Source organism: Myxocyprinus asiaticus, chromosome 7, assembly GCF_019703515.2.
Source record: "Myxocyprinus asiaticus isolate MX2 ecotype Aquarium Trade chromosome 7, UBuf_Myxa_2, whole genome shotgun sequence".
NCBI classification, from domain to species: domain Eukaryota; kingdom Metazoa; phylum Chordata; class Actinopteri; order Cypriniformes; family Catostomidae; genus Myxocyprinus; species Myxocyprinus asiaticus.
The window spans coordinates 27,769,687-27,782,239 of NC_059350.1; the positions used below are offsets into that span (position 1 = coordinate 27,769,687).

At 37.4% G+C, this 12,553-nt stretch overlaps 1 long non-coding RNA gene across 1 annotated transcript; it reads left to right on the top strand.

Moving 5' to 3' along the window:
* The first annotated feature begins 9,132 nt into the window (after nucleotides 1-9,132).
* LOC127443753 (uncharacterized) lies at nucleotides 9,133-12,553 on the top strand. Its single transcript, XR_007897693.1, has 5 exons — nucleotides 9,133-9,490; nucleotides 9,735-9,882; nucleotides 11,166-11,360; nucleotides 11,605-11,752; nucleotides 12,541-12,553. It is a non-coding gene; the product is annotated as an uncharacterized LOC127443753 (long non-coding RNA).

A 12,553-nucleotide genomic window follows, 5' to 3' on the forward strand; every position in this document is an offset into this window, starting at 1 on the left:
CCATTTTAGTAAAATGGACATGCCCACTACGAACGTTTTGGCATACCGTTTGACGACAAATCAGAATTTCAAAATTGCTTTGATAAATTTTCATATTGAAACTCTGCTGAATCTTTCTGCACTGGTTTGGTTCCGATCGGACAAATGGCATAGGACGAGTTTGTTTTTAATTTTTTTCAAAATAGTGGGAAAACGAAAGGATGGAGCAATACCCTTCGGCAAGATGCAAGAAATCACAAGAAAAAATAATTTTGTTTCTAGCCCATACGGTTCAAGAGTTATGGCCCAAACTGTGATTTTTGTTTGAAGCTCAGACACTTTTAGGGCAGAAAAATGTTGTACTATTATAACGCCATCAAGAGGTGGAGATGCACAATTGTTTTTGTGTGTTCTTAGAATGACTCCATACCATGTGTACCAAATTTGGTGACAATATCTGATTCTGTTAAAGAGTTATAACCGTTTTAGTAAAATGGACACGCCCAATATGGACGTTTTAGCGTACCGTTTGACAATAAATCAGAATTTCAAAATTCCTTTGATAACTTTTCATATTGGGACAAACCATACTGGTTTGGTTCCGATCGAGTAAACGGCTTAGGACGAGTTCATTTTGAATTTCTTTCAAACAATCCAATATAGCAGGAAAACAAAGCCAAAAACGTCCGGATCTTACAAGATTCATCATGACACAAGGAATCACAGGAAAAAATCATTTTGACAGAATAGATCCTGCCATAACTAAATCTGTTAAAAATTGGGTAACAAAATTTTGAAGCTGTAAAAAGCATATAAAGGCAGCATAAAATTAATCCATACGACTCCAGTGGTTGAATCCATATCTTTTGAAGCAAAATTATACATGTCAATCTGTTCAAAAGTTATAATAGTTTATTAAAAGTGGGCACGACTATTACGTATGGTTTGGCGTACCATTTGATGATAAATCAAAATTTCTAAATGCCTTTGATAACTTTTCATATAGAGACTCTGCTGAATATTTCTGCACTGGATGGGTTCAGATCAGGCAAATGGCCTAAGACTAGTTCAAATAGCTGCTAAAAGTTAATGTGTAAATGGCAGCTATATTTTTCAAGATATGCAACTGTCCTCATAGACGTTGATGTCACCTTCGACAAAGTAAGGGAGTCAGCATGTTCATTGTATTTTCTTTTATCATAAAATTAGGTAGAACTCTAGATTGGATAGAGTAGGCAGGAAGATAGAGGGTGTTATGTTTGTTATTTTTGCATAAACCCCTTCCTGAAGTTATTATTAATTTACTATTTTAATTTTACTCATTAAGTTCAGTTATCATTTCTTTTAATTATAATGTTTAATTTTTAATCAAGTAGAGTTTGAATCAATTTAGAATGTATAATGATTGAGTAAATTACTTTATACTGAAACATATACATGTATAAGTTTTGATAAACACTGAGACACCTTAAAGTGCCAAGAGGAAAAGAAGGAAGGATCGACGAGCACCTCAGTGCTTAGCAGCAAGAGTAAGACTCTACTGGTGGTTTAAAAACCCGTTGTCTACTCCAACACCAACAGATAGTGCTCCAGGCTACCAGGAATGTCTGTGAGCTCCTCTGGCACCGTGGGACATACCATCATTCTGAGTAATCTACTAATATTGTTTAAACACTAAAGTGTGTTAATCTACTAAAAGAAGTGTAATCACTGATGTATTCTACACAACGCAAGGCTAAGTTTGCATGCACATGTTTTATACACAAAGCTGATTGTTTTTGACTAAGGTAACCCCCAAGAAAGACTTTAGCTAGGGAGATAAGATTTTGCACTTCCTCCTAGTCAAATGTGGAGGGAGATGTTTGGTCTTATTTCTCCTCCAGAGTACAGTCTCATAAGAGCAGTCACTGGTAGTGGAATGTGTGACTTATATTGGTCACTTGGCAAAAATGAAGGAGACTGGCTTGTGAGGTTGCACTCTGGGAAAGGGCAATAGGGGTGAAACTGTGAGAAAGTCTCAAAGGGGGGATATATATGGTATATTTTCAATATTATTCATAGAAATAGAAGTATTAACAAGCATTATATAAGTTAGAGATATGTACATGTGACATAACTAACTGTAATGAGAAAAAGCACATGTGTGGAACATGCTAGCCAACATACAGAGCAAAAACAGACACTCATGATGTGCAGTATAGTCATTAAGCGAGAAGCTCATTATGGTTAATGACAAGAGACTAATTGTGTTATTATTACATCATTTTGTTTGTTTGAAATGTACACCTTCTAAAAATAAATGTTCTTTTTATAAATTAGATAAGTTGCTAGGTTTCCACCATTAGAAAGAAGTCAGATGGTCTAATAAATAATGGTGGCGAGCTGAAATGATGTAAGACATTGGTTGGAGATAATCAGGTTGAGCGATTTATGGACTCAGAAGAGATAGCAGAAGGGTATAAAATTGGAAGTGTGGAACAGTGAAGCCAGAATGGACAGCTGGCCTTCTCAGGTTTACTGGTTGCTCAATAAACTATTACCTTTGGCATCTGGAACCCCTGACTCTGAGAGATTTCTTGCAAAGAGGGAAACAATCTTCAAAATTTTCCCACAACAATAGCAACCAGATGGGGTTACCCTAGCAAACAAGTAACAAATCACATATCTCTGCACCAGAACAACATAAAGATTTCTGGTTTCATTCATTGCACTCAGGGTAGCAAGGAGCCTTTTCAGTATCACCTTGGTAACTGCCTAGCAACCAAATGAGCTATCTAATTATCTGATAGACTGAATGGTCTTATGATCTTTAAACTTTGAACTTTTAAAACTACTACTTAAACTTGTAACTACTTCAAACTTCAAACCTTCAAACTTCAAGCTTTTACAACTACTTCAAACTTTCAGGCTAAGCTTTCTCAAGCCAACATCAAAGTTTGTCTTGATGAACTTTTTTTATCTAGATAGTGGTGCTTGCAGAGCAAAGCATCACTATTGTAATCTCACATACTTATTAGTGGTGCTTACAAAGCATCACTATTGTAATCTTGCATACTTATTATTATTAGTGGTGCTTGCAAAGCATCACTATTGTAATCTCGTATACTTATTATTATTATTATTAGTGGTGCTTGCGGAGCAAAGCATCACTATTATAATCTCACATACTTATTATTAGTGGTGCTTGTGGAGCAAAGTATCACTATTGTAATCTCACATACTTATTATTATTCTTATTATTATTCCGTACAAACTTCGGCACCTAACTCGTCCCGCACCGTTTGTTGTAGACCCACAAATGAGGTGTCAAATCGACCGGCCTATTGACGACACCTGTGCTATGACTTTTCTAAGGGGTTGGGGGTACCGTGCACCCCTGGGGGGCAAAAAATTTCCCGAAAATGTCCCATTGACTTACTATGACGAGGGTCTCGCCCATGAAAAAAAAATGTTCCCCTGCTATGGCAGTCAATGCAAGAAAGTTGTCAGATCATATCTCCCAATCAGAATGTAGTAGAGACATGGGGGCGGGTTAATTTCACTCGGGCTTCCAATCAGTCTTTAGGTATCATCTTGGAAATGGTGTAGCCACTCCCTGGCAACCATTTATGGCACCCTAACAACCGCCCACATAGACTTCCATCCAAAATGGCTCAGAAGGATATCTTCAGAACAGAATGTCGTAGACACTTGGGGATTGGCTCTTTTGAGTCAGGTTAGTAAGCAGCCAATAAGAATTACTCTGTTTAATGGTTAGCCACACCCTAACAACCATTTAGAGCACCCTTGCAACCATCCCCACTGACTTCCATTCAAAATGGCTGAGTGTGATATCTTCTGAGCAGAATGTCTTAGACACATGTGGGTGCTCTCATTTGATTTGGCTGGCAAGCCGTGTTCGAACATACCCTGTGTTTAGGGGTAAAATGTACCCCAGGGGGTAAAAAGGGGGGCAAAAAAACGTCCCAAAAAGTCCCATAGGGTACTATGGGAACACATTTTTGTTCCTACTATGGCAGTCAATGCAAGAAAGTTGTCAGATCACATCTCCCAATCAGAGTGACATAGAGACATGGGGGCGGGCTCATTTCAATCGGGATACCAATCACTCTTTAAGTATCACCTTGGAAATGGAATAGCCATGCCCTAACAACCATTTATGGGACCCTAGCAACCCCCCCATTAACTTCCATTCAAAATGTCTCAGAAGGATATCTTCAGAACAGAATGTCGTAGAAATTTGTGGATTGGCTCTTTTTAGTCAGGTTAGTAAACAGCCAATAAGAACTACTCTGATCACTGGCTAGCCATGCCCTGGCAACCATTTACAGCACCCTAGTAACCAAATCTACTGCTTTCAATTAGAGTGTGATATCTTTGGATCAGAATGTCCTAGAGACATGAGAGTTGGCTTGTTTTAATTGGGTGGTAACTACTCATCATGGTCACTACTTAGCCATGCCCTAGCAACCATTTAGAGCAACCTAGTAACCAAACACCATTGACTTCGATTCAAAATCACTAATATGGGTATCTCAGTATCAGAATGTCTTAGAGACTTCCGGGTTGACTTATTTCACTCAGGATACACTCTAAAAAATGCTGGGTTATTTTTTCTACCCATTCGCTGGGTTAAGTATTTTAACCTATTTTGCTGGGTTATATTATCGGTAATGGCTCATATTGACCCAGCGTTTGGGTTCCTTGGGTGACACAAAGTGCACTTGGAATATTTGACCCAGCGCTTGGGTTATCTCCTCATCTCCTCGCGCTGTTCAAAGCCAAAACGTAACGGTCGAGAGGAGGATGACATTGGACAGTATATGAGTAAAGGTGAATGATATTTGTTTTGCTATAAATCTATAAAACTAGCTTTATTTCAACTAGTGAGAAGTATTATATTTTTGGGATTTACATAATTAAGGAAAAAGTGACCATTCAAAAATTATAAACACTCTGAGGTTGTAATCGCGTCGTGGCCGTTACTCTTCGGGTGCCCGTTAATGACAATAATTCAATAGGACGGCGTCAATTATTCAGTTTAATCCATGGTTACTGCGTTTCAAGACGTAGTTTTTTTATTATTATTTATTTAGACATATTCATTTTTTCGTCTTAAATGCTCTAGTGGTTGTATAAAACAGGTTATTTCCTTATTGCGTTTTTCAGCCTTATCAAACGATGAAATTATACGATGATAAGATGAAAAAATATCAGGCCACAATAAAACCGTTAAGTAAACCAAGGAAAGAGGATTCAGAAAAGTAAGGTTTAGGCAGACGACTCACTACAACCAAAGTGCAGTACCCGCCCCCGTAAGCTAGCAACCCCGGCACCTGCTGAGTAAAAACCAATGACCAGCATACACGTCATATCATCAGCATCACAAAAGGGGTGCAACATGTTTTATTAAACACGAAATAGTACACTTAAAAACCCTGATAGTGTTGAATTGTTAGGCATGTTACAACCTCATGTCTTTGAGAATAGCTGAAATAAACAACAAAAACAACAACAACAACTAGCTAGCAAGACACAACAGTGCTAGCTAGGTTTGGTTAGCAGTAGCTAGCTAACCTAGTCAAGATATTGCTAATCAGATGTTTCCTTGTGTTTTTGTACAGCAGTGGACATTTTTGTGAAACAAAAACTCACCAACTGGAATCTTGAGTGCCTCGTTGAAAAATTTGCAGGTAACCATTCACAAACATCTTTTTCAGTTTCAATAGAATGTATATAATGTAATCCATGCCTGCTTTTACTGTTTGTTATCTTCCAGATGAGCAGATAGATGATGACAGTTTCTTTTTATTGGATGAGAACACAATTGCAGTACTCATCCCAAAAATTGGCCTCTGACTAAAATTTTTAAAACATTTCCAAGAACTAAAATTAGTAAGTTAGACATGCAATATATCTGTTTTCGTTGCCAAACCAGCATAGCTGACTTGAAACAATTTTTTACACACTTAAGGGCAGTCCACAACATTAACAGTGCTTCTACACATTTTGAATGCAATCTGAATGGTTGTCAAAGGACTTTTTATTATATGAGATCATACAGAAGGCACCTAGTTCAACACAATAATGACCATGACACCAGCAGCTCAGCTAGGTGTGATTCTGACCAGGCTCCCAGTTTGATATTTGAGGCACTTGATGCTCAAGAACATTCTTGTAAGGAAGTGTCTGACTTTAGTGGGGTTTGTGATTTGGGTGATTTTGAAGAAGAGGATATGACAGATCGGGTAGCTCTTTTCCTGGCTAAACTGAAATCGAAGTCTTCACAGACTTTCACTGCTGTTAATTTACAGTGCAGGAAACATAAAGTCTGTTGTCTGATATTGTCTCCAAGCTTCAGGAAAGAACAATGTCTTTGCTTAAAGATCTTGGACAAGACAAAAGCATAGAAGCACAAGAATTGAACAGTCAATTCGAGGTAGCTTCTGAGCCTTTCAAAGGCCTAGAAACTGAATATAGGCAAATGAAGTATTTTATGCAGTCTGGCAACTTCATTCAGCCAGTTGAGGAGGCTTTCCCTGGCATTTCCTATGTTCAGCACACAGATTCCAACAGTGGTACAGTTAAGCAAATTTCAGTGCGTGACACGTTTCAGTGCATTCCACTTAGACCTCTCCTAAAAAAGATACTTGAACTGCCAGGCATCATGTCTAAGGTTGTTGCATGGCAGAAGCAAGACAGTGGTGCTCTGCAAGACTTTTGTGACGGTGAGCTCTGCAAAAACCATGCCCTGTTCTCCCATGAAGTCTCTATTCCTCTTCTTCTTTACATTGATGATGTAGAGACTGTGAATCCCCTTGGCTCAAAGACATCTGTCCACAAATTAGGATTTATGTATTTTGCTATCAAATGTTTACCGAAAGAGCTGCTTTCCAGCCTTACCTCCCTATTTTTGCTGGCAGTCTACAAAACTGATGATGCCAAAACCTATGGCATTGATGCCGTTTTAAAGCCCATAGTGGAGGACATGAAATCATTAGAGAAAGAGGGTGTTGATATCAAAACATCATCCTTTGAGGGAACAGTAAAGGTCAGCATCTGCCAGGTTGTTGGTGATAATTTGAGGCTGAATGCAGTTCTTGGATTTACTGAAAGCTTTGCAAGCAATTATGCTTGCCAGTGGTGCAGTGTTCCAAAAGAAGTTCTTAGGGTACAGGTAAAAGAAGACCGTGGCATTCTCTGAACTGCTGAGTCCAATGAGAGAGACATTGGTCTTGATAGTGTCTCAGACACTGGCCTAAAACATGCAAGTGCCCTCAATGATCTCCACTTTTTTGATGTCAGCAAAAACATGGCGCCAGACATTATGCATGACATCTTAGAAGGTGTAGGGAGTTATGAGATGAAGCTGATCATAAACTCACTGATTGAGGAAGGACACTTCACTGTAGACACACTAAATTACAGGATCACAAGCTTTGACTATGGCTTTAGTGATGTCCACAACAAGCCCACTTTGATTACAAAGCATTACCTGCGTAACAAAGATGGGGTCATGAAGCAGACAGCAACACAGATGAGGTGCCTTTTGAGACTGCTTCCTCTAATGGTTGGAGATCTAGTCCCAGAGTCAAATAAGTTCTGGGAGCTACTGCTTCTCCTTCTTTCCTGCATGGAATTGATTTTTTCTCCATCTCTCACTGTCAAGAGCACAATCTACTTGAAGTGGCTAATAGAGGAACACCATACTCTCTTTCTTGAGTTGTACCCACATCAACATCTGAAACCTAAACACCACTTCATGTTGCATTATCCAAGAGCCATAAGACAGCTTGGGCCATTGGTGCAGTTTTGGACTATGCGATTTGAAGCGAAGCATGGCTTCTTTAAACGCATAAGCCATGTCACGTGCAACTTCAGGAATATCTGTATGGCCATTAGATATCAAGTAATGTTGTGTTACAATTTCTTTTCTGGAGGTGTCTTTGATCACAATGTTGAAGTGGGCCAAGGTCACAGCACTATTCTCGCTGATCTTGAGAGAAGTGATGAAATCCAAGGAGGCTTGGAAAATATTCCATCCTACACAGAGGTGTATGTGCCAGCCTGGGTAAAACTTAAGGGAACAACATATAGACCAGGTATGACAGTGTTTGTGTCTTACTGTTCAAATGGTGACCCACAATTTGGATGTATAAGACACTGCTTGGCTTTTAACTCCAAATTCATATTAGTGATTGAGAAGTTAGTCACTGTTGGATTTGAAAGGCATTTATTTGCCTTTGCTATGCAACACACTCGTGCCATCACATGTATTGATGTCACTGAGCTGACTGATCATCATCCTGTTCATACAGTTCAGTCATTCAGAAAGAATGATGTCTGTTTTTATGTGTCTCTCCGATACAGGGTGTTGTAATGGTCTGAAAAATTTGAAATCAGTTATTGTTTAAAATGGTCAAATATAATGTCATTTAATTCCATATAATCTAACCATATCTGGTTTAATCCAAATAAAGTTTTCTTAGTGTTTAGTGTTATTGAAGGCTTTTAAAAAATTATTTAGAAAATCAGTTTACATTTTGTCAAACAAATACAGTCTAGGTAGGGGAAGATATTTTTTTGTTGGAGGCAAGCTTCATCATTATCTAGCTCCAAGCATGCATAGAGTTCTGTGAAACCAGAGGCGCCTATGTCCACAAGCCAGCTATGGAGACGGGTCAGGACCAGTAGACCTTTGACATAGAATTTGTGCACATTTCAGGCTTGGCAGTTGTGTGAGTCAAAAGGTGCAATATGAAATATTATTTGTATTTCCAAGTATTCCTTATCAATTTCTCAGTTCATTTTAAATGCATTAAGTTAACTTATATTTTTATATAGAATACTGTATATTATATTTGCCAAAACATTGTTTTTATTTTTTTTATTTTTTCTGTAGAACAGTATCCCACCACAGCACAGCACTGCATATGAAAATGCGTAGGCCACCATTGCATCTGAAATTGCACAGCCCAACACTGCATCGGAAAATACACAGCCAACATTTGTCCTTAATCTTTTTCCAGATGACATGTTTGTATGTTTCCTGACAACTAGGAAAAGCATGACTACTGACAACTATTTTTAATTTGTTGTCAGTACCTTTTTGTAAAGTAACATTTCCTATTTGCATTCAGTAAGATACTGTAGTTTACTGACAACTCTGCTATGTACCAGGATATTTGTGCAATACTGATGAAAGCACCACATGGACCCTCCATTGTGGAGAGTCTAGAGAGTAATAAAATTACCATCAAGCAAAGGCGTGCAATGGTGCGAATTACTGTTTCTTATCTTATTGAGAAATATGGCGAAACGTGAGTATAAATAAGTTGTATTTGCATGTATTTTCACCCAAATCAAGACAGAATGAGACTATTTTGAAACAATGTTTTTCTTTCTTATTTGGCAATCATAATACAGACCATCAGCAGAGACCAAAAAGGCAATGGCCATGTCTCTAGTAGAGACATTTCCCTGTCTCCGTGACCCTGAAGGAAATGGCTTTGTGAGTATATTCATCTTATTTTATTCTGCTGACCGACATTATCTATCTCAGCTGTCATTTAACTTTTCTGTTATATTGAGTTATACTGGTCAACTTTTCGTTCCCTTTTATGATTTTTTATTTTTATGTGAGTCCACCATTACTGGTGTTTTTTGCACATTGGTGATTTAAGGTTGCAAATGATACTGTGTAGATTTTGAAACATTATATAACAACAACAACAACAACAAACATTATCTTTCAGGAGGCCTGGTTCAGCCAGGGGCGAAAACACAGGCCTTCCACAGGATTTCTTGAGGAGCGCCTTCGCAACATAAGAAAGAGGATGCGGAGATTAAGAACACAGCCCTCCGTAGTGCCTGTCTGTGAGGAGAGGTTGACTTTCATTCCTAGTAAGACTTCTGCTTATAAACAACTACAGCACCCTTGGTAAATATAAGGAAATCAAGCTGTGGAAACATGTCTTTCCTGTCTATATTCTTAGTCTGTCATTAAAATATTTAAAATATAACCTTCAAGTAATTTAAGGAATAATTGATAATGATCCATTGAATTATTGAAAAACAAATGCACAACCAGAGGTGGTAGACAACAAAAGTCTTTTTATTTATTTATTTTTTATTTTATTTTTTTATTAGATTCTTAATTTATTTTATTTATTTTTTTCCAAGTAAAAGTTCCTAAACATTCTTATAACAACATAAATTTACTTGACAAGAAAAATGCCATAACAAATTATGTCTTGTTATGAGAGAAAATCTAAATTTTAGTAAGATTTGTTTAAAACAATGAAAAACTATTTACTAATGGGGTAAGAAAAATCAACTTAAATTCATTGGGAAAACAAGTTTATTTTTCTTAACCCCATTGGCAGATTATTTTTCTTGTTGTAAGAATAAAGTCAGATTTCTCTGAAAACAAGACTTTTAATATCTTATGCCATTTTGCTTGACAAGAAATTTTGTTTTAAGAATGTTTAGATATTTTTACAGTAAAACAGGACAAAAATACTGGGTAAAAAAAAATATTTTTTTTTTTGCTGTGTAATGTGGCACAAGTCTTCATAGCTAGTTGATAGTGTCACTTTAGAAATAATAATGGTGCTTTTAATCAGTTATTGGGGTAACAAGGGTGCGTGTGTGAGAGAGCGAGAGAGCGAGCGAATGAACGGGCTTGTGTGATTACCTGCTTCTGCCATGACTCTCGTCTTGGAGATTATTTAGCCACTCAAACTATTCTCCTCACTATGTATGGGGTCAATACTGACACATGTCCTTTTCCATTCTCATTATTAACATTACCAGTAGATATAAACTTCTTACTTATTCTTACTTAGAGATGTCCTGATTTGTGCAGCTCAGCAACCTTTTTTTGCACATCAATACTGTACTCCATGACTGTAGAAATTTGGCCTGTGTGTCACCTCATATTTATACTCCAGTAAAATTATATTGTGGATTTTCCCCCCACATTTATTTACTTTGATTTTTCAATCATTTTACTTGACTTAAAGGTTAGATTTTTGTGAATATTTGAAAGAAAGAGCAAGAGGATAAACAGCCTGTTTTGCTCATATTTACCAAGGGTGGCAATATTTGTGGAGGGCACTGTACATATACAGCTGATGTAAATTAACCAGTATGACTTTTTACATTGCCAGTTTACCTCTCAACAGCATCAACTTTGTCTACTGAGAGAGCAATTCAGTTAAAAGAATGGCTAAAAAAACAATACCAGACCACAGGACCAGGTTGAGCAGTACATGAAAGCAACTGCTCTTTTTAGGGCTAACTGGATTCGCCAGAACAGCTCCAAACCAATATCTGAGATTTTATCAGAGTTCCCTCGTCTAATGGATACCCCAGGCATGGTAAATGCAATATAACCTCAGTGTCTTTTTCGCTCTGTTGCCCAGTAGATTGAAGCAGATTAATTTTAATTTTGATTTAATAATAACTGTAATAACATTAATCATGTGGTAAAGTGCCAGCCTCACTTTCATCACTTTAAAAAACTGAGTAAAATAAAAATACAATAAAAAATAAATTGAATTTATCACTAAAATTCTATGACGTTATAATCATAATTGTCATAATCATAATTTCCAACTACAGATATCTCAAGACTTTAGTGTACTTCACCCTGATGCTGCTGACAAATTGTGCTCATCCTGGTTGCCTGACTTTGCTGACAAGATCCTGGCCTTTGCTAAAAGAGATGGACGACAAATGGATTTACTGAATTTAGACAACATGTCTGCAGGTTAGTAATTATGTAAAATCAAATGCAGAAGAAACAGTTGCATTAAAAGTACTTGCCCCTTCTTGATCTTCTCTTTTCTCACTTTTTAAAAACACTAAAATGCTGTTTAGCTCAAACTCAAATAACTTTCATTCCTCTGCAAAACACAAATTATTGTTGATGTGTGCAAACTATAACAAAATTGTCGGACCAGTTGAAAAATGTTGTTGCAATCTGGAGCCCTGGAAAAAAGATGTTACATTTTGGTCTGTCTCTTACACAAACCTATTGAATCAGAAGACAAGGATTAAACCACTGGACTCTGGAAGGTATGGATTACCTTCATGTTGCCTTTAGGTCAATTTTGGAACTTGAATGTTTCGGACCCCATTGACTTGTATTAAAAGGACAAACAGACATCTCCTTCAAAATATCTTTGTTTGTGTTCTGCAGAAGTAAGAAAGTCATATGAGTTTGAGATGGCATGAGGATGAGAAAACTGTGAAAGAAGTAGATCTTTTTGGTGAACTATTCCTTTAAAGCCACACAAAACCAGCAACATTTAAAGTTCTTATTAGTGCAGCGGTTGTTTAGGAGCTGAGAGGTGTATTTTAGCTACTGTCCAGGACGCATTGAGGATGGAGTGTTCACACCTAAAATGTGATGTGGTCACTTGTGTTTTGATGACCTCCATATAGTATATGCTTTTTGTGATCCAGTTACAAACCATTTTGGGCCCCATTTACACCTGTATTTAGTGCTGATCGCTTGTGATCAGATCACTGCAATTAACTTTTATCTCCTTTTAGATACCAAAGGCAC